The sequence below is a fragment of the Manis javanica genome, chromosome 8 (genome assembly GCF_040802235.1).
Source record: "Manis javanica isolate MJ-LG chromosome 8, MJ_LKY, whole genome shotgun sequence".
Classification (NCBI taxonomy): domain Eukaryota; kingdom Metazoa; phylum Chordata; class Mammalia; order Pholidota; family Manidae; genus Manis; species Manis javanica.
In genome coordinates this window covers 45,754,734-45,779,409 of record NC_133163.1, presented here as the reverse complement: position 1 = coordinate 45,779,409, position 24,676 = coordinate 45,754,734, and the positions used below count along the sequence as shown (strand labels likewise).

Sequence of the window (24,676 nt, the reverse complement as noted above, 5' to 3'; positions counted from 1 at the left end):
ATTCTATTTTTTAAACAAAATATGTTTTTTGTGAATAAAACTTCTGTGTTAATTTTGCCTATAATATGACCAGAAAATGACCCAAATTTCCCACTTTTTCTTTTTTACAAAGAGATATACTGAAGAAATATCAATCTGACCATAATTATTTACTTTTTTTTCTGTCTTTCTGTAACTATCAAAGGTATAGTGTTTTGCCCTAAAATCAGACACTATGGTGAGCATATATGCACATAAAAGTAGTTTATAAAAATAGAAATACCATATGATCCAGTAATTCCACTTCTGGGAATTTACCTGAAGAAAAAAAATTACTAACTCAGAAAAATATATGCACTCCTACATTTATAGCAGCATTATTTACAATAACAAAGATATGGAAACAACCTAAGTGTCTATAAGTAGATGAACGGATAAAGTAGCTGTGGTTCATATACACAATGGAGTATTATTCAGCCATAAGAAGAAAAGAAATCCTACCATTTGCAACAACATGGATGGAGCTAGAGGGTATTATGCTCAGTGAAATAAGCCAGGCGGAGAAAGACAAATACATATGATTTCACTAATATGTGGAATATAAAAAGCAAAACAAGCAAATAAACAAAACAAAAATAGATTCATAAATAGATTCATAAATAGGTTGGTGGTGGCCATAAGGGAGGGGCATGGAGGGATAGGTGAAATAGGTGAGGGGATAAAGACCTATAAACATCCAATTATGAAATGTTAATCACAGGAATGAAAGCACACATAGGAAATAGAGTCGATAATATTGTAATATCTTTGTATGATGACAGATGATAATACACTTATTGTGGTGAGCATTTCATAATGTAATTGTAAAATCACTATGTTGTACACTGAAACCAATATAATATTGTATCTCAACTATACTTCAATAAAAATAATTTTTTAATTTAAAAGAGGAGTAACATGATCTAAAGTAAAAGAACACAAATACATATGAAACTATTAGAAATTACACTGAGAGTAATTGTCTAAATGATTCTGCCTGAACAGTGGTGAATACCCCTGGATATAAATAGTCTTTCTACAAAACAATGATTCTCAAAGTGTGGTCCAAGAAAAACCGGAGGATCCCTAGTACCCTTTCAGAAGATCTTCAAGATCAAAACCATTTTCATAATGGTGTTTTACTCTCATTCTGTCATAAGTGTACATAGGCATCTTCCACTGTATGTGTGTGGATAAAATGAGAGTTCCTGTGGCCAGGATTCTCACCTGGCCCCTGGTTGACTAGTTCACTGCACATCTGTGGGTAATATATGGTTGTTGACTCTACAAAAAGAGTTCTGCCCAGTCCTCTGGGGCGACACGGTGGCAGGGCTGCAAGGGTGCAGGAGAGCAGAGCAGAGGCTGGAGTGGTGGCAGCGCCGAGGACAGAGGCCCAGAGGACGGCTGTGCGGGATGACTGTGCGAACAGAGGGGCCCAGAGGCAGAGACTGGCTTGCTGCATACAGACTCACTCTGAGTGAACGGGATTTTAGTGACTGACCTGCCACCTGGAAATAAAGTTGGGTATAACCCTTTCACCCCAAGAACATTTTGCTGTCAGTTTCTTTGGTCACATTGAATCCATAGCGAACTTGCCCAGGGCTGAAACCCATTGGCAAGACAATGTGCTTGCAATATAAACTCCTAACTTGTGCAACTCCAGCAAAGTGGTAAATCTCAGAGAAAAACCACAGCTGGGTGGCTTGGGACCCATGAAACAGGCTTCCAACGTTCATTAAAATGGTTCCTGCATGGCTCTGCCCACAGAACTCAAAATCTGTAGTAGTAAGTGCTCTTGTCTTCTACACCAGTTGCCCTCCTATTTGAGCATGCATCGGAGTCACCTGGCAGTCTTGTTAAGATGCAGTTTGTTGGGCTCACCACCAGATATTCCGATTCAGTAGGAATGGGATGAGTGCTGAGAATCCTTGCCTTCTGCTGGAGACCAGGCAAACTCTAACAACTGTCCAAGGGGCTGGTAAAAGTGAGATGGTAAAACTGGGTATGTGACCTGTTCTAACCTTTTCAACTTCCTGTGGTTTTTCTTGTACATTGTTCTTCAAAAACTCTCTACCTGGGTGCACTGCTCTCAGATAAGCATACATGGGAAAGCTTTCAAAGCATTTGACATGAAAGGTTCTTTCTAGAAGTTCATGCATTGGAAATGTTAGTTGAAGTTGGACATTTTAGCCTTGAAATAATTCATCAGAACTGCAAATTATACAGGTGAAACCCTTGCAGAACAAGCAAATATCTGGAAGCCATCGTCAATACTGTTTCAGTCAGTGAAAGAGGTAAGTGTTTAAATAAAAATATTATCTGTAATTGCTAAGAATATGCCTATTGCGTTACTCTTAAGGCGTATGCTGCACTCAACAGAATTCCAAGAGGCGGAGAAGTCTTTGAGGGCCTGTTGTCTTAACAAAACGCTTGCCAGTATCCTGACAGAGTTAGGAAGTCCTCCTTGATCTGCCCTCCAGACTAAGCATACACAAAGGAAGGCTTCATCTGAAATCCTAAGCAAATAAAAGTCAAGTGAGGAAAGTGGAACATTAAATTTTAGAACTGGCAAATAGCAACATTTTGCAACCTTGAAGGTATTATTTAACTAAGAGTTGGAATTTCACAAAGCTGCAAATTTGACAACCCCTCCAAAGGTGAAAACTTTACCTGGAAAAATATCTAAAATGCAGTTATTTAATCCAACTTACTAGGCACTTAAGTCATATATGCCAAAATGCCAGGCATGGGGGGAATAATCTTTAGAAAAGAGGGAAAGGAGAGAATTTACCTTGGGGGGGTGGACATGTTAACATTCCTTTAGATGGGCTATAGTTAGCCATTTTTCTCCTTAGGTATTTATCATTTCCATTGAGAGATCTTCCTTTCCTAACCAATTTCAGGCTCTGTGAAGCTCTTAACATAGATGTGATGACATCTTACCTGTTCCCTTTATATTTATCTTTTCTCAGATCTGGAATTCCCAATTGTTTCTAAAGCAAGAATTTCATAAGAATTCCAAAGCCACTCATACCTTGTTCATTCAATTTATTTGAGTTTATTCAACAGGAAACTACAGGGTTGCTATTTCTTAGAACACACTGTGTTAGTTGCACTGGGGGAAGAGAAAGACGAGTGTGACACAGATTCTGCCCTCAAAGTATTCTTATATAGTTGAAGAAATAAGTTGCCCCCATCTATTATGTAGAAATAGAGGTGACAGCAATGACAGCTGAAGACAGGCAAATATAGGGTACCAGGAGAGTGGAGTGGTGGGGGTCTAGGTCAGCAGAGGATGGAAGAGGGTCTATTTAAATAGAGCTTTGAGGAAGAGTCAGAATTTGGACATGTTGAGATAACAGAGGTCGAGGTCAGTTCTGTTAGATTTCTCTGTGTGATAGTTTGTGCAAAGCAAACGTAGCTCATTACCCCAGAACGAACCCCTCCGTGAAGCATATCGTCTCATTCACATAGTGCTCCCCCCAAATAAAAGTCTTTTGGGGGTTCCAGTAACTCCATCCTTATCTAGAAATACTTTTAGAGGTTGTTTTTTTTCTCTCTTCCCTGGATATTCGGTTTCCTGGTGTGAAAGCTAGTGCTCGAGAGCACACATTCATATTTGTGCTTTGTCTGCAGTCAATTATTGAAAAGAGCCGTGCTGAGATTTCGGTTATTTGTATACAAATGATGCATTGGATATGGGAAGGGGCTCATCAGACCTGACGGCCTCTAGACTCTGTGGAGAGGAACAGAGATTTCATCCCACTGCACATTTCATCCTTAGTTCTGTGCTGGAGAAGTTGAATGGTTTGAACTTCTCCATCACAGAGGACAACCCCTTGAATTAAAAAGAAGAGAGGGACAGATTGAAGAAGAAGGAGAAGAAGGAGGGGGAGGGGGATGAGGAGGAAAATGCAAATGTAACAAAATGAAGGAGGACGTTTGGAAATGAGGCAAGTGTTAGAGGGGGCAAAGGGAGAGATGGAGAAGCGCCGACAGGGCTGGGTGGCAGGAAGCCTGCTCTTACTGTAGGAGGTGCCATGGACTCTCCTAGGGACATTGCTCCTCATGAGCACACCCATTATCAGGGCTCCAAACCATCTGTGTGGCCTGGCCTTTGGCATTCCTGTCCTTGTGGGATAGGGGAAAGACAGACAGAATGCATGGGCTAGAGGAGACCATGCATGCCAGAGAGGCCTGTGAGGGATGGAGGAAACAGACCAGAGAAGTCTGTGTGGGATGGAGGAAACAGACCGCACTGGCCCCCAGAGCCGGACACCTGTGTAAACTGCAGGGCACTGAGAGGAGCCCAGCTGAGCTCATGGAGACGCCACTTGCACGCGGCAGACAAAGGCAGGCGTACACCGCACACACACACACAGCGTCAGGAGAAGGTGGACTGATCCAGAAAGGAGCAGAGGAATATTGAGAAGGGAAGAGAAATATTAAGACATGAAAAATTACCTCCCCACTAAAGTGTCTAAAAGAGTATAACTATTTCTAAATAAATAGCATTGTGTTGCATTTTTATAGAAATTTATCTGTGACATCAAGGAAGTATAAAGAATAGCTTTCATGGGATTAAGAGGACCCAATTAATTTAACATAATTCATCCAATATCTAAACTGATGGGAGCTCACATACAAGTACCTGTAGGTGCTGTGTAAAATACATATGCCTAAGCCCCACCCCTAATCTAGTGAATCCGAATTGCCAGGCAAGAGAGCTAAATCATGGGGGAGACTGACACCCACTGCTGCTTTAGAGCTCCATAGAGGCTGGGAACAGCTTGCACTCCATTGAGAGGAACGGAGAGCCCGTCTCTGGGAAATGAAACTGTTTACCTACTCCATGTTTTAAAAGGAATACCTATAATGCACACCCGAACATATAGAGAGGAACGATGATAAAGACCTTGAAGTTTGAATTCTTAAAAAAAGGATATACAAAATATAAAAGTTAGTAACAAGGACTTTCACAAATGCCCTCATATCATTAAGGTATAGAGATTCTCGCATATTTATTCTTGTACTTTTGGTACCCATGAGCACAGCACAGGGCAGTGTTTCCCAAAGGATGCTCGGTGGCATGCTAAGCCCCAGAAGGCTCTTGGGAGAAAAAAGTTATATGAAATTGAAGACTGCTGCACATTTTCCCCATCATCCCCACAGACACCAACCAGCACAATCCAATAATATTAGTATTTAAGACATTTTTTTAAACCTGTTGAATTTATTTTATATTTTTATTTTGGTATCATTAATATTAGATCATAAGAGCAACATTGTGGTTATTAGATTTCCCCCATTATCAAGTACCCACCACACACCCCATTACAGTCACTGTCCTTCAGCATAGTAAGATGCTATAGAGTCACTACTTGTCTTCTCTGTGTTATACTGCCTTCCCGGTGACCCCCTCCACCACTACATTATGTGTGCTAATCGTAATGCCCTTTATTCTCCTTATCCCTCCCTTCTCACCCACCCTCCCCAGTCCCTTTCGCTTTGGTAACTGTTAGTCCATTCTTAGGTTCTGTGAGTCTGCTGCTGTTTTGTTCCTTCAGTTTTTGCTTTGTTCTTATACTCCACAGATAAGTGAAATCATTTCATACCTGTCTTTCTCCACCTGGCTTATTTCACTGAGCATAATATCTTCTAGTTCCATCCATGTTGTTGCAAATGGTAGGATTTGTTTTCTTCTTATAGCTGAATAATATTCCATTATGTATATCTATCACATCTTCTTTATCCATTCATCTACTGATGGACACTTAGGTTGCTTCCCTTTCTTGGCTATTGTAAATAGTGCTGCAATAAACATAGGGGTGCATATGTCTTTTTCAAACTGGGCTGCTGCATTCTTAGGGTAAATTCCTAGGAGTGGAATTCCTGGATCAAATGGTATTTCTAATTTTAGTTTTTTGGTGAACCTCCATACTGCTTTTCACAAAGTTTGAACTAATTTGCATTCCACAGGAGGGTTCCCCTTTTCCACATCCTTGCCAAAATTTGTTGTTGTTTGTCTTTTGGATGTTGGCCATCTTAGCTGATGTGAGGTGATATCTCATTGTGGTTTTAATTTGCATACCCTGATAATTAGCAATGTGGAACATCTTTTCATGTGCCTGTTGGCCATCTGAATTTCTTCTTTGGAGAACAGTCTGTTTATATCCTCTGCCCATTTTTTAATAGGGTTATTTGCTTTTTAGGTGTTGAGGCATGTGAGTTCTTTATATATTTTGGATGTTAACCCCTTGTCAGATATGTCACTTACAAATATATTCTCCCATACTGTAGGATGCCTTTTTGTTTTGCTGATGGTGTCCTTTGCTGTACAGAAGCTTTTTAGCATGATGTAGTCCAACTTGTTCATTTTTTATTTTGTTTCCCTTGCCTGAGGAGATGCATTCAGGAAAAAGTTGCTCATGTTGAAGAATTCAAGAGAGTTTTGCCTATGTTTTCTTCTAAGAGTTTTATGGTTTTATGACTTCCATTCAGGTCTTTGATCCATTTTGAGTTTACTTTTGTGTAAGGGGTTAGATAATAATGCAGTTTCATTCTCCGGCATGTAGCTGTCCAGTTTTGCCAGTACCAGCTGTTGAAGAGGCTGTCATTTCCCCATTGTATATCCTTGTCTCCTCTATCCTATATTAATTAACCATATATGCTTGGGCTAATATCTGAACTCTCTATTCTGTTCCACTGGTCTATGGGTCTGTTCTTGTGCCAGTACCAAATTGTCTTGATTACTGTGGCTTTGTAGTAGAGCTTGAAGTCAGTAAGTGTAATTCCCCCTGCTTTATTCTTCCTTCTCAGGATTATTTTGGCTATTGGGGGTCTTTTGTGGTTCCATATGAATTTTAGAACTATTACTTCCAGTGAGTTGAAGAATGCTGTTGGTGTTTTGATAGGGATTGCAGTGAATCTGTAGATTGCTTTAGTCAGGATGGCCATTTTGACAATATTAATTCTTCCTGTCCATAAGCACGGGATGTGCTTCCATTTATTGGTATCTTCTTTAATTTCTTCATGAGTGTCTTGTAGTTTTCAGAGTATTGGTCTTTCACTTACTTACTTAGGTTTATTCCTGGGTATTTTATTCTTTTTGGTGCAATTGTGAATGGAATTGTTTTCCTGATTTCTCTCTCTGCTAGTTCATTGTTAGTGTTTAGGAAGGCAACAGATTTCTGTGTATTAATTTTGTATCCTGCAACTTTGCTGAATTAAGATATTAGATCTAGTAGTTTGGGAGTGGATTCTTTAGGGTTTTTTTATATATAATATAATGTCATCTGTAGACAGGGACAGTTTAACTTCTTCCTTGCCAATCTGGATGCCTTTTATTTCTTTGTGTTGTCTGATTGCTGTGACTAGGACCTCCAGAACTATGTTGAATAAAAGTGGGGAGAGTGGGTATCCTTGTCTTGTTCCTGATCTTAAAGGAAAGGTTTTCAGCTTCTCACTGTTAAGTATGATGTTGGCTGTGGGTTTGTCATATATGGCCTTTATTATGTTGAAGTACTTGCCCTCTATACGTATTTTGTTGAGAGTTTTTATCATGAATGGATGTTGGATTTTTTCAAATGCTTTTTCAGCATCTATGGAGATGATCATGTGGTTTTTGTCCTTCTTTTTGTTGATGTGGTGGATGATGTTGATGGGTTTTCGCATGTAGTATCATCCTTGCATCCCTGGAATAAATCCTACTTGATCATGATGGATGATCTTGATGTATTTTTGAATTCAGTTTGCTAATATTTTGTTGAGTATTTTTGCATGTATGTTCATCAGGGATATTGGTCTGTAATTTTCTTTTTTTGTGGTGTCTTTGCCTGGTTTTGGTATTAGAGTAATGCTGGCCTCATAGAATGAGTTTGGGAGTATTCCCTCCTCTTATACTTTTTGGAAAATTTTAAGGAAGACAGGTATTAGGTCTTCACTAAATGATAAAATTCAGCAGTAAAGTCATCTGGTCCAGGAATTTTGTTCTTAGGTAGTTTTTTGATTACCAATTCAATTTCCTTGCTGGTAATTGGTCTATTCATATTCTCTGTTTCTTCCTGGGTCAGCCTTGGAAGGTTGTATTTTTCTAGAAAGTTGTCCATTTCTTCTAGGTTATCTAGTTTGTTAGCATATAATTTTTCATAGTATTCTCTCATAATTCTTTGTATTTCTGTGGTGTCCGTCATGATTTTTCCTTTCTCATTTCTGATTCTGTTGATGTGTGTAGATTCTCTTTTTTCTTGGTAAGTCTGGCTAGGGTTTATTTATTTTGTTTATTTTCTTGAAGAACCAGCTCCTGCTTTCATTGATTCTTTCTATTGTTTAATTCTTCTCAATTTTATTTATTTTTGCTCTAATCTTTATTATGTTCCTCCTTCTACTGACTCTGGGCCTCCTTTGTTCTTATTTTTCTAGTTTCAATAATTGTGAGTTTAGACTGTTCATATGGGATTGTTCTTCTTTCCTGAGGTAGGCCTATATTGCAATATACTTCCCTCTTAGCACAGCCTTCACTGCATCCCACTGATTTTTGTGGTGTTGAATTGTTGTTTTCATTTGTCTCCATATATTACTTGATATTTGTTTTTATTTGGTCATTGATCCATTGATTATTTAGGAGCATGTTATTCAGCCTCCATGTGTTTGTGGGATTTTTCATTTTCTTTGTGTAATTTAGTTCTAGTTTCATACCTTTGTGGTCTGAAAAGCTGATTGGTACAATTGCAATCTTTTTGAATTTACTGAGGCTCTTTTTGTGGCCTTGTATGTGATCTATTCTTGAAAATGTTCCATGTGCACTTGAGAAGGATGTGTATTCTGTTGCTTTTGGATGGAGTGTTCTGTAGATAGCCATTAGTTGCATCTCCTCTAATATGTTGTTCAGTGCCTCTGTGTCCTTACTTATTTCTGTCTGGTTGATCTGTCCTTTGGAGTAAGTGGTGTGTTGAGGTCTCCTAAAATGAATGCATTGCATTCTATTTCCCCCTTTAATTCTGTTAGTATTTGTTTCACGTATGTAGGTGATCCTGTGTTGGTGCATAGATATTTATAATAGTTATATCCTCTTTTTGGATTGACCCCTTTATCATTATGTAATGTCCTTCCTTTCTTTGTCTCTTGTTACTTTCTTTGTTTGAAGTCCATTTTGTCTGATACAAGTACTCCAACTCCTGCTTTTTTCTCCCTATTAGTTGCATGAAGTATCATTTTCCATCCCTTAACTTTCAGTCTGTGTTTGTCTTTGGGTTTGAAGTGAGTCTCTTGTAGGCAGCATATAGATGGGTCTTGTTTTTTTTATCTATTCAGTAACTCTATATCTTTTGATTGGTGCATTCAGATGATTTACATTTAGGGTGATTATTGATAGATATGTACTTATTGCCATTGCAGGCTTTAGATTTGTGGTTACCAAAGGTTCAAGGTTAATTGCCTTACCATCTGAGAGTCTAACTTAACACACTTTGCATGCTATTACAAGTACATTCTACAGGTTTTTCCCCCCCTCCTTTTAGTTCCTTTTCCATTCCTTATATATTAGATATCATATTATGTACTCTCTGTCTATCCCTTGACTGGCTTTGGGGGTAGTTGATTTAATCTTGCATCTGCTTAGTACTTAAATGTTTTACTTTCTTTACTGTGGTTTAATTTCCCCTGGTGACATCTATTTAGCCTTAGGAATACTTCCATCTATAGCAGCTCCTCCAAAATGCACTGTAGAGGTGGTTTGTGGGAGGTAAATTCTCTCAGCTTTTGCTTATCTGAAAATTGTTTTATCCCTTCTTCAAATTTAAATGATAATCTTTCCAGATAAAGTACTCTTGGTTCCAGGCACTTCTGCTTCATTGCATTAAATATATCATGCCACTCCCTTCTGGCCTGTAAGGTTTCTGTTGAGAAATCTGATGATAGCCTGATGGGTTTTCCTTTGTATGTGATCTTTTTAGTCTCTCTAGCTGCTTTTAAAAGTCTGTCCTTATCCTTGGTCTTTGCCAATTTAATTATTATATGTCTTGGTGTTGTCTTCCTTGGGTCTCTTGTATTGAGAGATCTGTGCACCTCCATGGCCTTAGAGACTATCTCCTTCCCTAGATTGAGGAATTTTTCAGCAATTACCTCCTCAATGACACTTTCTATCCCTTTTTCTCTCTTTTCTTCTTCTGGTACCCCTATAATGGGATATTGTTCCATTTGGTTTGGTCACACAGTTCTCTCAATATTCTTTCATTCTTAGAGATTCTTTTTTCTCTCTGTGCTTCAGCTTCTTTGTATTGCTCTTCTCTAATTTCGATTCTATTTACTGTCTCTTCTACTACATCTTATCTGCTTTTAAATCCCTCCATTGCATGTTTCATTTTAGATATGGAATTTCTTAATAATTGAATCTCCATCCTGAATTTGTCCCTGTGTTCTTGAATATTTTTCTGTACCTCCATCAGCATGTTTATGATTTTTATTTTGAACTCTCTTTCAGGAAGATTGGTGAGTTCAGTTTCATTTTCCCTTTTTCTGGTGTTCATGAGATTTTTGTTTGAACCATGTTCCTTTGATGTTTCATATTTGTATGTGCTGCCCTCTAGTGTCCAGAAGCTCTAGTCTCTGGAGCTGCTCAGCCCCTGGGTTTCAGGGGAGTTACGCTGGTGCCTGGGGGGAGGAAAGAGCTGTTTCTTGCTTCTCAGCTCTAGTGCCTCTCTCCACTGTCAGAACCAGTAGGCCGAGCACACAGGTGTAAGCCTCTGCACTTGGTGTCTGTAGCTGCTATAGACAGGGCCTCCCTCTGGCTCCCTCTGGCTGGCCTGATGCCTGGGCAGAGACTGCCAGTTTGTGAGCCAGTGCCGGCAGGCCAGGAGGAACTCACAGCAGGCTGTGTATCATAGTGGAAGTCCTTGGAGCTGTTTAGCAAGCCAGAGGGATGGAATGCCTGAAGCTCCTGAAAGATCCCAACCTGCTGGGCAGCGTGCACCCAGACAACCTTGTCCACTTATCCCTTCTCCCAAGGAGCAAGCTCCATGCAATCCCCGCTCCTTCAGCAGCCCTCTCACTGCTAGGAAGCCTCTCAGACTGCCCCCTCCTTTCCGTTGTCCCAGAGCAGCTTGATGTGGATCTCTGTCCTCCACAAACAGCTGGAATTTCAGTCTTTCCAAGTATTCCACCTGTCTTAGCTTTCCAACCCCATTAATCTCCAGAGTACCATGCAATGTAGGTTTGTGCTCCCAAAACAGATCTCCAGGGATGGGTGTTCAGCAGTCCTATGCTTCCACCCCTTCCCCGCTCCGTTTTTTCTTCCTCCCACTAGTGAGCTGGGGTAGGGGAAGGGCTTGGGTCCTGCCAGTTCAAGGCTTTGGTACATTACTCTGTTTCGTGAGGTCTGCTCTCTTCAGCAGGTGTATGCATCTGGTGCAGCCTTTTTGCCTGTTATTCTTTTAGAATTAGTTGTATTAACTATATTTTCATATTATATATAGTTTTGGGAAGAGTTCTCTGTCTCATCTCTCATGCCATCATCTTGAATACCAACCTATTTAATTTATTTTAAAAGTGTTTTCAACTTACAGTTGAAGTGACCAACAGACCCACTTGTCAATATAATGCCTCTGAGTATCATGAGGAACTAGTATCACAAGGGACTCACTTTTAACAAGAATTAGAATCTTGTATAAGGAAAGGTAACTGGTCATAGCTTCACAATTTTTTTCAAAAAAAAACCAGGCAGAACCAGTAATTTGCACAAATGTAATTATAAAATGCAACAACCGCACAGGCCTAAGGTAAAAGGACTTATTACTAGCATTCCATATACTCCATACTTTTGATTCCTAAACCACCTTTATGTGTAGATCAAACTAAATTATTTTTGATACATTAAAAAAATGAAGCTGCCTAAGGAATTTGAGCTAAACACAACTCATGGGCACATTAAGCAGGAAGATACTTCTGGCTAATCTATGGAAATAAAGTTTAAGCTAAGGACACCCTGAAAAGATTGCCATTAAAAGTTGAACTTGAATGCATCTCTTTTCAAATGGTCAGGATGCTCTGCTGGCCATCTGGTAGCTGTATAGGGAGGGATATAGTCCCAAATTGGTCCCTTCTCTTTGCCGTTTGTTGTGGTCTCTTATACAGAGCCAGCACACAAGGAGGGTGACTGGAGGTAGATCAAAGTAGCTTTTGGTGAAAACACTGGGTTAATTCATAACTGCATAATTCACCAGCTCACACACATAAATGTTACATAAGCAAACTCAGCTTGAGAGAAAGGCCTTCAGAGAGCCTCTGAAGGTGGGGCAAACCTGGCTTTAGAAAGAAATACAGGATGTGAGACAAAAGTCTCATGAGGGGAATTGAGAGATGGAAGTTAACAAGAAAGTTGAGAATAGACAAACTTTTATTTCTAGATATAATGAGCCAAGAGAAAGAAAACTCTACAAGTCATTCCTGAGTGGCATCCATAAATAGTATTGTAAAATGAGCAAATAAAATAATTGTGTAAAAGTTGGGCTTTTTATCATGGAGGGTGGCTTTTACACATGGTTTTGGAACAAAAAATGGTTGCTAGGAAATACGACAGAATGAGGAAACAGATTGTAAGTGTATTTGGGGTGTGTGCAAGATAGGGTGGGGTGGGCAAGATGATCTAATGTAACTAAATGTAACTAAATATATTGCTTGTCCATGGTTGATTTGGCATCAATTTTAAGTCTTTATTTTGCAATTTCCAAAGCACACCTCTCTAACTTGGTTTTAGAATATGAAACCTGATATGCATTCCTTTAAAACCCCATGTCCACACACTGAATGATGGTGATGAGAGAGAACAATTTTGCAAGAAAATCATTTAAAAAATTCCATGAGGTGGTTTATCAGGTCAAGATTTTGTTCATTAAATCTCCGTTTTCTTCTTTAGAAACAGGTGTGGTTTTATTCTGAAGTAAAAATATCAAATAGTCTAGCAGTGACAAAGCTATGTGCTGTTGCTGTGGATTCCCCCTGCCCTCTTCCTTCCCCAAAACCTCTCCCCTGTCCAACCCCAGATGATTTCAGCATAGTACTAAGCCAACAGCTGGGGAAATCCGAACAGAGCAGCTGGCTCCTCTGGGTGCTTCGAAAAATAGGAACCACCATCACCAACACCACCACCTCAGTAATGGAAATGAGATGCTGTTTTTCAAAGCATCCTCTGTGTGAAAGGTGCCACAGACATAGACCTACATGTAGTTCTCCTGTGTGGCTTCCTTGAGTATCAGAAGAGTCCTTGCTAAAGAGAAAAACATACATGTTACTTTTTAATTGATCGAGTTACTCAAACTAATGTTCTAGAAAAATGAGATTATGTACTTCTTTGTGGGTGAAAGAAGCATGTATTGACTTGTGTATTTGTTTGGGAAATATTATTAACTGTAAAAAGTAAACCATACAGTATGTGTGGGATGATACTGTTTTGTTAAAACAAGTATTCTTTTTTCCATGAAAAATGTACTGTAGTTTATAGGCTGCTAAAATGATAATCTTGATGGATCAGTTTTGATTGAGGCATTGATAGGGATAGATTTAGGGTGAATATGGAACAGGCCTCCATAATTTCTGACTTTAGAAATGAAATGGTGATGTTCACAATTCTAGGTCACTTACCCAAAGACCCCTCACTCACATTGAGAATATGAGGGGGTCAAGATAGTAAAAGAGGTGTCAGGTCAATACTACTGTAGAGAGCTGTCGCTGTGCTTCCAACTCCCTCCCCCAAAGCAGAAGAGTTAGGAAGTGCCACCTCCTTCACCTCCAGTCTGGTGAGGATGGACATTCATGGGCTCACTCACAGAAATCTGAACACACTCTTTAGCTTTGGGAGACACAGAGGACTAGTAACCAACACTTGCTGAGAGGGGTATGGAGGTATGGGATGGAGGTAGCGGCCCTGCGATTCGTGTATAGTTCTACAGTTTGCTGGAGAAAAAGATCAATGAGCATTTCTCCTGGACCAGAGGTGAATCACAGAGGAGAGCAGGCTCACAGAGGGATGTCTTGGATCCTTTCAAATAAAAGTATCTAAAGGGACAGAGGGACTGAGCACCAATAAGCTGAAGATAGGCAATTGGATTCCTGGAAGCTATGGAAGCAGTTGCAAATAACCATCCCAAATAGAATTGCATGTGGTCTTCAATGATGGGAAATCCGAAAAGCTAGCAAAAGGATCAAAAAAAGAAATCAGCTTTAACTATGATGACCAAAGAAGGACATTTTTGTGAGGAAAAATAGGATCTATTAGAAATTGTTCTGGGAAAATACATATAGATAAACCAGCACTGTCCCAAGCAAACTGTGAAGAATTGTTATCCTAATTTTTACCATCTGTCACTCAGACAGCCTCATGCCAATGACAGTAGCATTGGCCCTTTCCTCTAAGCTAGACCATGCAGGATGACAAATCTTGTGAGAAAAGGATAAACTACAAGCAAGAAAAGAGACTACATTCCACATTCCAGAGAGTTATTTAGTTTTTAGATATTTCATTTTGAAATCTAAGGGCTTCAATCTAGGCTTTTGTTGCTAGTTTCTAACTGTACTGCAGTATATTTAGAGAACATAATCTGTATGATACTTATTAAAGCATTTCAATGATTTAATACAAAGTATATTTTTATAAATACTGCATGTATGCTTGAAAACAAGTCATATTCTCTGTTTATTGGGTAGAATTCCAGATATATCTACATATAGTAGCTCACACTTACTAGTTCCATTTTTCTGGTCTTCAAAAAGATACACTTATTTTTCAAGCTGCCTTTATCATTTCCTGAGCAGTATATATTAAAACCTCCAGCTACAATTGCTGATTGATATCTCTCTGCAGTTTTGTTTTTTGTTGCTGGGTATATGCTGAGGCTATATTGTTATGGGCATATGCGTTAATAATAGATATATCATATAGACTGTCTTAAGCCAGAGAAAACAGTTCTTTCAAAGGAATAATAAATAGACAGATGACTTCTCAACAACAATAATGGAATATAGATTCAATATATGCAAAGTACTGAAATAATAACTCTCAATTTAGGATTTTATTTCCAGTGAAATTATCTTTCAAAATGAGAATAAAATAAGTGTATATTAAAAAATTAAAACTGAGGAAGTTTGATACCAACATCCCTTAATTGGAAGATATGAGAGTACTCCTAGATGGGAGGCCTTACATTCAAGAAGGGTTAAATATATGTGTGAACTGAAACAAATTTTGGAAATATCAAATAATAGAACTACTATCATGTAGGGTTATAAAAATGATAACACTAAAATACATTATTACAATAGTATTGACTTAAGGACAAATGCTACATATTAGGAACAATTTCTTACAAAGAAGTCAGAAATTAAATTAGAATATTTTACAGAATTTACTACAAAACAGTAAAAACTACCTTCACTTAGGCTCTCTCCATATGCAGAGAGCCGGCTGGATGCCTTTGGGCCTGATGGTGACTCTCAGCACGGAGGCACACCAAGTAGTATCCTCAAATAAAGCCACCAGGTATACCTCCAACTGCATTGCTTCTGTTCAATAAAGAGCCACAGGCACCCAGCAAAGAAGAGAATCTTCTCTAAAAAACAACCAATTGCTCTGTGCTCTACTAACCATTTTCAGGAGTTGAAGGTAACAGAGTATTGAGATTTTATTAAGTTATGCATACTAAGAAATAGAGTTATTTCTAAAAAACAAGTTATTGGGGAAAAGTTTTCTGTACTGTACTTCTACTATGCACAAAAAGATAACATTATTAGACGTGACCCTTCTGTGTAGTTTTGTATATCAGCTCTGGGACATGCAGACAGGACCAGAAGTCTTTTTTACGTTTGACATACCCAGAGATTAATGATGGATTCAATTCCCCTTCTGCTTTACTTGGCTACCAAGAGACTTCTGGGTGTCACACAGCAAACCTAGTGAATCTGATTAAAGAAATATTTATAGAATGAAACAATCAGTTGAGAAAAAGATGGTGTAATTATCACTCACACTAGAACAAATATGGTGACAGCTGTGAGTGATTTAAGAAGGAACCCAAGCATATGATGTTGCATTCTCACACTTTGTGTTCAGTTTTTGCCTCAGAGAAGATAGTAAATCTAGTCCCTCATATTTTATCTTGGCTGGAAGAGGATGTCCTGGTATTTGCTTTTAAGCACACTAATTCATGTAATAGAATTTCAGTAATTGTGATATGAAATCCAGACATATGGTAGGAAAATTGGTCCTTAAGGTAGAAGATACTTTCTGTTTGTGCTAAAACAGCCATGTGATCGTGCCAGCGACGTAATTCCTTTAAACCTCAGGTTTTTTTCATCTGTAAAATGATGTGGCTAGACAGCAATAATGATCCTCATAAAATTTGAATAAAATTATTTATTCAAACTCCTGAAGGAACAATATGGCAGTGGGGATGGGAATAGAAATTCCGAAAAAAGTGATGAAAATTTGGATTGAATTTCTCCCCTTGGAGAAAAGTAGTGTGAGCTGACCAAGGATTTGTGAAAAGATAGACCCAGGTTGCTTAGGGGCCAGCTAAGAGGGGAATTCTTTGTTCTCCATTTTCATGAAGATGTGGCTTTTCTGTAATAGCTCTTACATTTTTAATGTATGTCATGTCCACTCTGTTTCAGTGACTGGAGAGTCCATATCAGAGGAACAGATGAAGAAGAGATCATTAGGTGGGGGCTGAAAGGTTAGAGTCATTACCTCTAAAGTACTTTTCAACCCGGAGCTTCTCTTTTCCTGAGAAGCACAAGAATGGAGATGCAGAAAATTAAGGGAACAGAGATAAAGGAGAAATTAATTTATATCCAAAGAATCGAGGAGGCTTGATGAAGACAGGAGCTGAACCTTGAGGTATCCATGCCACAGATGTGCTAGATAGATACACCCACTCAGCAATCAGAAAACAGAAGCATAACCAACTCTTGAAGAATAGCATGAGCCTTTGCTGCAGGTTTTCTTAAGATGCTGAGGCTGGAGGTTTCACATAGTGCTTCCTAAGTAATTTTCTGAAACTCCTGTTTGGATGCATAATTATCTCTTACTCTTCCACTCACAACAGCTACAACAACGCTTCTCAGTCTCTCATGAGACACTCCTCCATCTATGTCATCATTCTGCAGCCCTGTTGTCCAGCAGAAGGGACCAGTGTGACTCCCACGTCTACCCTGCAGCTGCAGGGGTCCTTCTGGGAGCACCTGAGACTCCAAAGACCTGGCCTGATCCTCCTTTTTCCCTTTAGTGAAGCACACAGAGCTCTTGCGATGTGTGATTCATTTCTCACCCTGACCACTTTTCTCCTCAAATAGTCTTGAGAAGAATCACTGATGAAAAGACTCCATTGAAATATAGTAAAATATTCTTGAAGAGTCAGATAAACGCAGTTGCTTAAAACGAAAATTACACATATGTTGTATATTAAAATATACATCTTTATTGGTAATTTAGTAGAGGGGATGGTTAGATAAAGACTCTGGTAATTTTCCCCTTTGTGGCTGGCTAAGAGTCCCGTTTCCACTAACTTAGCTCAGCAGATGGACTATCCTGTTGTTTGAATGTGTTGTACGTTCTAGACATGACAAAGCCATCCTTTGTCTTTCTCCCTAAATATTTTCTGTATAGCAGAGTTCTCTGAACATTGGAGAATAACATGAAAGGGGCTATGTCACAGATAATTCAATGTTTAATACTCAACTTCGCTGTTCTCAAAGGTCTCCTGGCTGTTTCCTACAACTCAACACAGATTCCTTTAGAAGGCAGATGGAGAACCACAAAGTGAAAAGAGATCAGAAGAGAAAAGGTTTTAAAGAACCAAGAACATAGAGTTATTTAGCCTAAAAAATCCTACTGGCAAGAAGCAAGACAAGGACTGGCTTTTTATCGAAGATCTTCACCCCGTTCAGCTGCTTCTCCTTCTTTATAACATAAAACATAACATCTCCTTCCTATAACATGCAAAACATTCAGAGAAAAATACAACGGAGACTTGTAGATATTTCTTTGAACTACGTTATGCAAATATTAATCCATTGTTTTCAGTAGTAGAATTACAGCATGAAAGTTACAGTCACCAGCTTTCACACCGCTTAGAAAATAGGATGCAAAAAATAGAGAAATTGAAACTATCTCATAAATGCACATAATATACAAGTATCTTTACTTGAGATTTTAATACATGTTTCATTTTCATTAGTTTTCTTTTTCTCTTTCAATCTAAGTAAATATATATGCACACATGCATGCATGTGGTATTGCTGTGGTGTATAGCAAATGTAGAGAACAAGTACTATTTCAAATAAGCGTCTCTCTACCCATGGAGCTTAGAAAGAAGCAAGAGTGGTGGTTCCTATTTTGAGATTAGGGAACCTGAAGCATAAAAAGGTTACATGCCTTCCCTACCACAAGGTCACAGAGAGAATCTGCGCGTGGGAGAGAAAGAAAAGGGGGCCTTCCTTTGCTGCATATACTGTTTTATATGTTAACCATCATGCACATGCTAAGTCAATGGATGCTGGCACTTTACATAAATATATGATGATGCAGTGCTATATGTAATAAAAATCTGAAGCATGAAATGTGGAAGCAATTCAAGAAAACAGATCTCACATTTTTGCATTTGTCAGAGTCAGAATCTGACATGCTCTGATTAAAATTCAACATCTGCAGGCATTTAAAATTAAAATATACAGGTATTCATGTTTTCCTCCCTCCACAATGTTTTATTACTGCTTTTTTCATCTTAAATATTAAAAACATTACATTATTTTATTTCATATGTCGAACTTCATGTCTCAGTATATTACACATTGCCCTTTCACCCCTGAGCTCTGGTTCAAATCCAGCTCTGGGCTGAGGAAATAAAAAACATCTGAAAATATTTAGTAGACTCATCTCAAGGTCTAATGGACTACAGTTTCCATTAACTTGACAAACACACAAACAAACAGATTGGCCACATAATATAAAAATTCAGGAATGAGCAGTATATAAGGGCCTCTTGGACAGACTTGAAAGCTGTGTCTTTATTTCACAGAGAATTTGAAAGAAAGATGGAGAAAAATCTGCACTGCACCTGTCCCACCCAAAACAGGTGAATGAAGGATCCAGATCCTAGAAATCTACTTCCACTGTTTTGGGGTGGGGAAAGTGCTGTTTGGAAGGGCTCATGGGGTGAGAGGAATCAAACAGCCCTAAAAGAAGTCAGCTATATCACATTACTCTTTTGTTCATGTAAAAATTATTTACTGAGTCATACACTTCACTACAACACTCTGCTGGGGGCATTTCTCTGTACTTCCAGCAAGTTGGGAAAATAAAGGTAACTTGGGCTTAAAGAAAATAAAAGAAAAACACCTTTTTATTCTCAAGGGCCACTTTTATGAACACATCTGTATTTCATGATTTAAAAACAGGGAGATAAGAGGCCATTTAACGTTAAATCTGCCACCTTCCCCAGGAGTTGAGTCCTCAGAGGCAATGGGGTGCAGGCAGTGATGGGCTGTGGCCCACTGCAAAGGACACACACCTATAGAGCCATTCTGATGTGCAAAGACCTTAAGTGCTATGTAGTCCAAATAAAATATACGAGTAAGCCACTAGTGTGTAATCTCTGCTGTGCAGTTACTCTCTAGGCCCCACACTGAGTACAGAATCACATTCGGATGGGTCTAGTCTCTGTCCCTTTCCTCCTTCCTCCCCCATTGCCTCATCTTCAAGAAGCATTAAACAATTGCAACTATAAGGGGAACAAGGAATTCAACTCGAAGTCAGAAATTCAGATTGTATGAAAATCCCTTGTGTGTGTGGGAGGGCCATGGGGCTTCTAAAGTGCACATTCCCAGGCTCCCTCCCAGAGATCCTGGTCCTGCAGGTTGCCACAAGGCCCGGAAACATGCATTTTAGCGACATGTCAGGTGACTCCAGTGCAGGTGGTTCAAGGGCCATGCCTTGGGGAAAACTGCATGGCAGCATGGACCTGCTTCCTGTTCCCCATGCACGGATTTATCATGTGCAGGACAGAGACCAACACAGGGGAAACAACCACACTTGTCATTGCTTCCTCTTCTCTGCCTTCAGGGCTGGCAGTCAGGACGGTTTACCAAGGACTGGAATTATCTGCGACAGAGCATCTGTACAGCTGAGGAGAACACAGAGCATTTCAGGGATGGGGACCAGTCATGAGGTTCACGCAGTCGTGAGTCCCGCTGAGCCAGCAGCTCACACCTCCCCCAGCTCTGTTAGCAGCGTGCTCTGCAGCTGGACAAACTCCACTCCAGAAAGTCTCTCCCTCCGCCTCGCCCACTTTCTGGAGGTTTGGAGTCATTATTGCTCTTAGTTCTCCACTCCACAGCAGTAGGACACCCCAGGTCCATCCTCACATAGTAGAGAACCATTTATCCTTGGTGACACCCTGAGAAAGGCAGTGGAAAGGCAAATGCGAAATTCCAGTTGTGCACTGAGTCAAGTTTCTGGAGTAATTCTTCAATGGTTCAAATCCCAGTTTATGACAACAGCTGGAAAGGTCTTCATAGGTCCTTTCAGCTTCTCTGTAATGTGACTCAGCAATGGTTTACTCTCTTATACCCTGGATGTGAAGTTTTTGCCAAGCCTCAAATAACCTTTTTCTTTTTTTTCCCCTGACAAATACTTAAAGATGGAGCTGCACTCAAGCATTCAGATTTTGGTAGCATTAACTCCAGTAACATAACTGACATTCCACTAAAGGAAAGGGAGAACAATCATAAAAGCCTTTTGTTTCTTTCTTTACCATTTGACAAGGCCCTTAAAAAATACCTGGGATCCTCTCACCAAGTGTTTTCAGTCCTGCCTTTACCACATCTGCCCCTGGAGTTTGTTCGTGGACATCTTATGGCATAATAAGTCCTTCTGTCCTGACACCCAGCCCGCAAACAAGGAATGTGCTGGACAGACGGCATTAATCACGGGTGCTGATCTGATTCCTAGGCAGCTATCTCAGGGATGGGCAAACAGCAGGGTTCATTCTGCATTGTCTTTCGCACTGTCTTCACCATGAGATGCCTTTTAGTCAAGGCTGGTCAGATGAGAAGTATTCCCCTCTATTTAGGAATTTAATGAGGTTAACCCAAATTCAGTTCATGAACTCAACTCGGTCACATGTGATTTCGACTAGACAATCAAGTGCCAAGGGTGCATTTCTGTAGGGGAGATTGATATGAGACTAACTGTGGCATTTTCCCTGGTTGTCTACAGTTTATTCTGGTTGGTAGGTACTCCAAATTCAGAAAATCGGTATCTTTCTTATGTTGGACATTGCCATTTGAGCCAGTCACAATATGCAAATGCATTTCATACTTTTTGTGAAGGGTTTTGTTACTAGAAATCCACAAAGTGGGGTCAAAGGTATGCTCTCCTGAAGAGCAGTTTTCAATAGGATAAAGCAATTTTCATTGGAAAAAGGTAACCCACATTTATTTACTTAACCAACAAACCATCATTTATCAAGACTCTATCATTTCCACAGTACTGTACTCTATATTGATAATAGTAGAACACTTTAATAAGACAAGTCCTTACTTTCCTAAAGTATAAACTCTGGGTAAACAGCCAAGACTTACTTATGATAAGGAAATAATAACTCCAGTGTCCAGCAGTGTGTATCCTTGGTCCATGGTAAATATTTAATCATCTGTTACATACACAATAAATGAATGTTAGATTTTGAGATACAGACTGTAAATTCTGGAAATCCCATAAGAGCTAGTGTGTGGCACTTCTCCTCCTTTGACTATGGAACCCAGCTTCAGGGAAGCTCCTCAAGGAATCGTGTTCCATGGAACTCACTTTGATGCTCTGGCTCAGATACACTGCACAGGAGAGGTGGCGTTCCTACTGGGTGTTGTAAGGAGCAAAGAATTAAATGGATGGAAATGAAGGGGAAATAACAGAAAAGCAAAGCAGAGGTCAAAATTAACCTGGAGTATGGGAGGTCAAGGACATTTACCTAAATGGTTATAATTTAAATCACTAGAGAGTTAACCGGATATTACAATATTCTGCCTGGCCAAATAGTACCTATTTTAACTGAAATAGACAGTACAAGCTTGAGGTAAACTCATGACAATACAGTAAGCACTTGCATTTACATTCTCTTGGAAAACTATACCATATCTGGGGTCCAGAGCATGGACCACCAAGCCTAATAGTTCCACAGACCTCTTATTAGAAACGTGAAACATGTAGAAATTTGGCAGATGGGGCGGGGGATGGGAGAGGAATATGGGAGAAAAGGGAAAAGTCTCATTTTTATCCTATTCAAAGTAAGACACATAAGTGCAGCATTTGGGGTTGTAGAAGATTTTATTTTTTCACAGATTTTTCTGAATCTCAAAATGGCCTTTTGAGGGCATGATCATTTCTTACATCTCCTTTACTTTCATTTTTTTTCTGACTGCTTTTACTTCCAAATAAACCTTCAGGAAAATTTAGGTTTGTGAAAAGATTTTGATAGTCTTTTCTGTCCTGTCTTGGATGGGCAACTAGATCCCCACGTATGCTGAATGAAGCACCTAAGTTCTTTATTTCACTTTCCTCTTTTACAATAAAGGGAGGGAGTGAATAAGAAGATGGACTTTAAAAATCTTATCCTTGCTACAAAGAGAGCTATTTTTGATATTAAGACAAGTCCTGTCGGGGGAAGGAATGCCATGTCCAATGTGAGCCTTACAAGGATCCCTGTAACCTGGGGGCAGCCCTTCCCCTGGGCTCGCAGCCCATCCACACAGTACCATCACCACACCCAGTCTCTCTGTGTCCTGGCGACGTGTCTACAGGTCTGCCTTTTCTACCAGAACATGAAATGCTTGCCTTAAGGGCCAGACGTTTTTCATCTTTACCTACCTAATCCTGTTTCAGGAGACAGCAACCAGGGTCACTGTGGCCTAGCTGTTAAGAACCTAAACTCTGGCCCTGAGTGTGTTGGAATCAGTTGGTTACAGGTTGTATGATCTTTAGAAAATTGCTTATGTTCTCTATGCCTCTGTTTCTTCACTTATAAAAGACAATAATATTTATCACTTCATGACAGGATGAAAAAAGCATAGAGTACTTAAAACAATGATCAAAACTATTAGTTTATTTTCAGGAACCAACACATGCTAGATGTTCAGTAAATGTTTGAATAAAACTTTTTTTTCAAACTTGAATATGTCTACCAAGTTAGGAGGTTACATGGGAGTGGATTGATTATAAAAATATACATTAAACTGTGAGGGAAACAAAGTTGAATAAGATGTAGTATGTGCCAACATTAAAACTACAGTCTAGAAGGGAAATTAAGACATCCATCTGAGTAATTAATGGACTCTGATCAATTCTCTATAAAAAGAAGCAAAGTGTAGCAGGAGTTCAGAGGGGAAGAAGGATGATTTCCAACAGAGAGGATCAGTACAGGCTGCATGGCTGAGTTGATAGATCTTTCAACAAAATAGAACTGTGTTTCCACAACATCTGTTCCATCATCTCCTCCAACCTTCTTCCCCCTGGAGATTAGCAGAGTTAAAAAATCCTTCTTTATAATACATAGAAATTGAGATCTAGAGTGTCAAATTTGCATCTTGTTGAGCTAATAACTTAAATTCCGACTTATGTTTTGAACAACAAGGACAGGGGATGGATATTCCCAAAGGGTTGTCTGCTGTTTTGTGCAACCGGAAAACTTTTGCTGCCAAGCACCAGAGGCATATGCATGAGCGGAACCCCAGGAGAGCAGCCAAGGCCCCACTCGGGCTGCCTTTATTGTTTGTCTAAAGTGGATGCTTTTCCAAGCAAACTGCATTGTGTTCCAAAAGGGGATCCATCATTCTTGTCTTTGTGATTACAGAGCAGGAATCAGAAGGATGGGGTGATGGGTGCCTGGGCCAAAGGAAAAGATGCTCCAGATTGGAGGCCACGCCCTTTGCCTGGTCCTTTTCAAGAACAAGAAAATCTTTGGAATGAAATGTAGCAACTGACCTTGAAGGAACCCATCCCCAGGGTTTGACTCTCAGGGAGTTTTGGACACTTGGGAAACCTAACACAGCAACTGGGAACTCTCACCCAGACTACACAGAGCACAGGACCAGTTGGCATTTGTCCAGTGATGTAAAGACTTCTCAGATTCTGGAGAGTTATTGCATTTGGGAGCTGGTGATTCTGGGGTTTATATCCCAGATTTCCAGCCCCATCAGATACATGCACTACTAATTGCATCAAGGCTATTGAGTATTTTCTGAAAGTTAAAACCATAAATTCCTTGAGATTGGGGCCAAAATATACACCTACCCTTAAATGTGCATGTTTTTAGTGACTTCTCAAATAGCCTTACATTTGAAATTATGATCCTTGTTTTCCAAAGTCTCAACATATGAGCCTAGTTTCAAACTGCCAAATCTGAGTCAAGTGCAGAATTTTAAGACACTAGCTAGTACTGTTCCCTAAAGAATATGTCCATGGTCTTCAGTGTGCATGAGCTCCATTCCTTCTTCACTGAACCCTCATCCTATCTCAGTCCAAGCTCCCTCAGAGGGGTTTGTGGGAGGCACCACCTCCCCAGGCTGCTTCCTGCTACCATTTCAGCAGTTTCCTTACCCCACCTTGCCCTCTTCTTCC

At 39.6% G+C, this 24,676-nt stretch overlaps 1 long non-coding RNA gene across 4 annotated transcripts in view; it reads right to left on the bottom strand.

Annotated features, from left to right (window-relative positions):
- LOC108407677 (uncharacterized) overlaps window positions 1-24,676 on the bottom strand; it is a 98,648-nt gene that overhangs the window by 10,188 nt on the left and 63,784 nt on the right. For 2 of the 4 annotated variants that reach the window (XR_012120509.1, XR_005060709.2), the window contains exon 5: window positions 23,247-23,568. The exons of the other annotated variants lie outside the window; for them this stretch is intronic. This is a non-coding gene — a long non-coding RNA (uncharacterized lncRNA). Of the gene's footprint in view, window positions 1-23,246; window positions 23,569-24,676 lie in introns of those variants that run through there. 4 annotated transcript variants of the gene reach the window in all.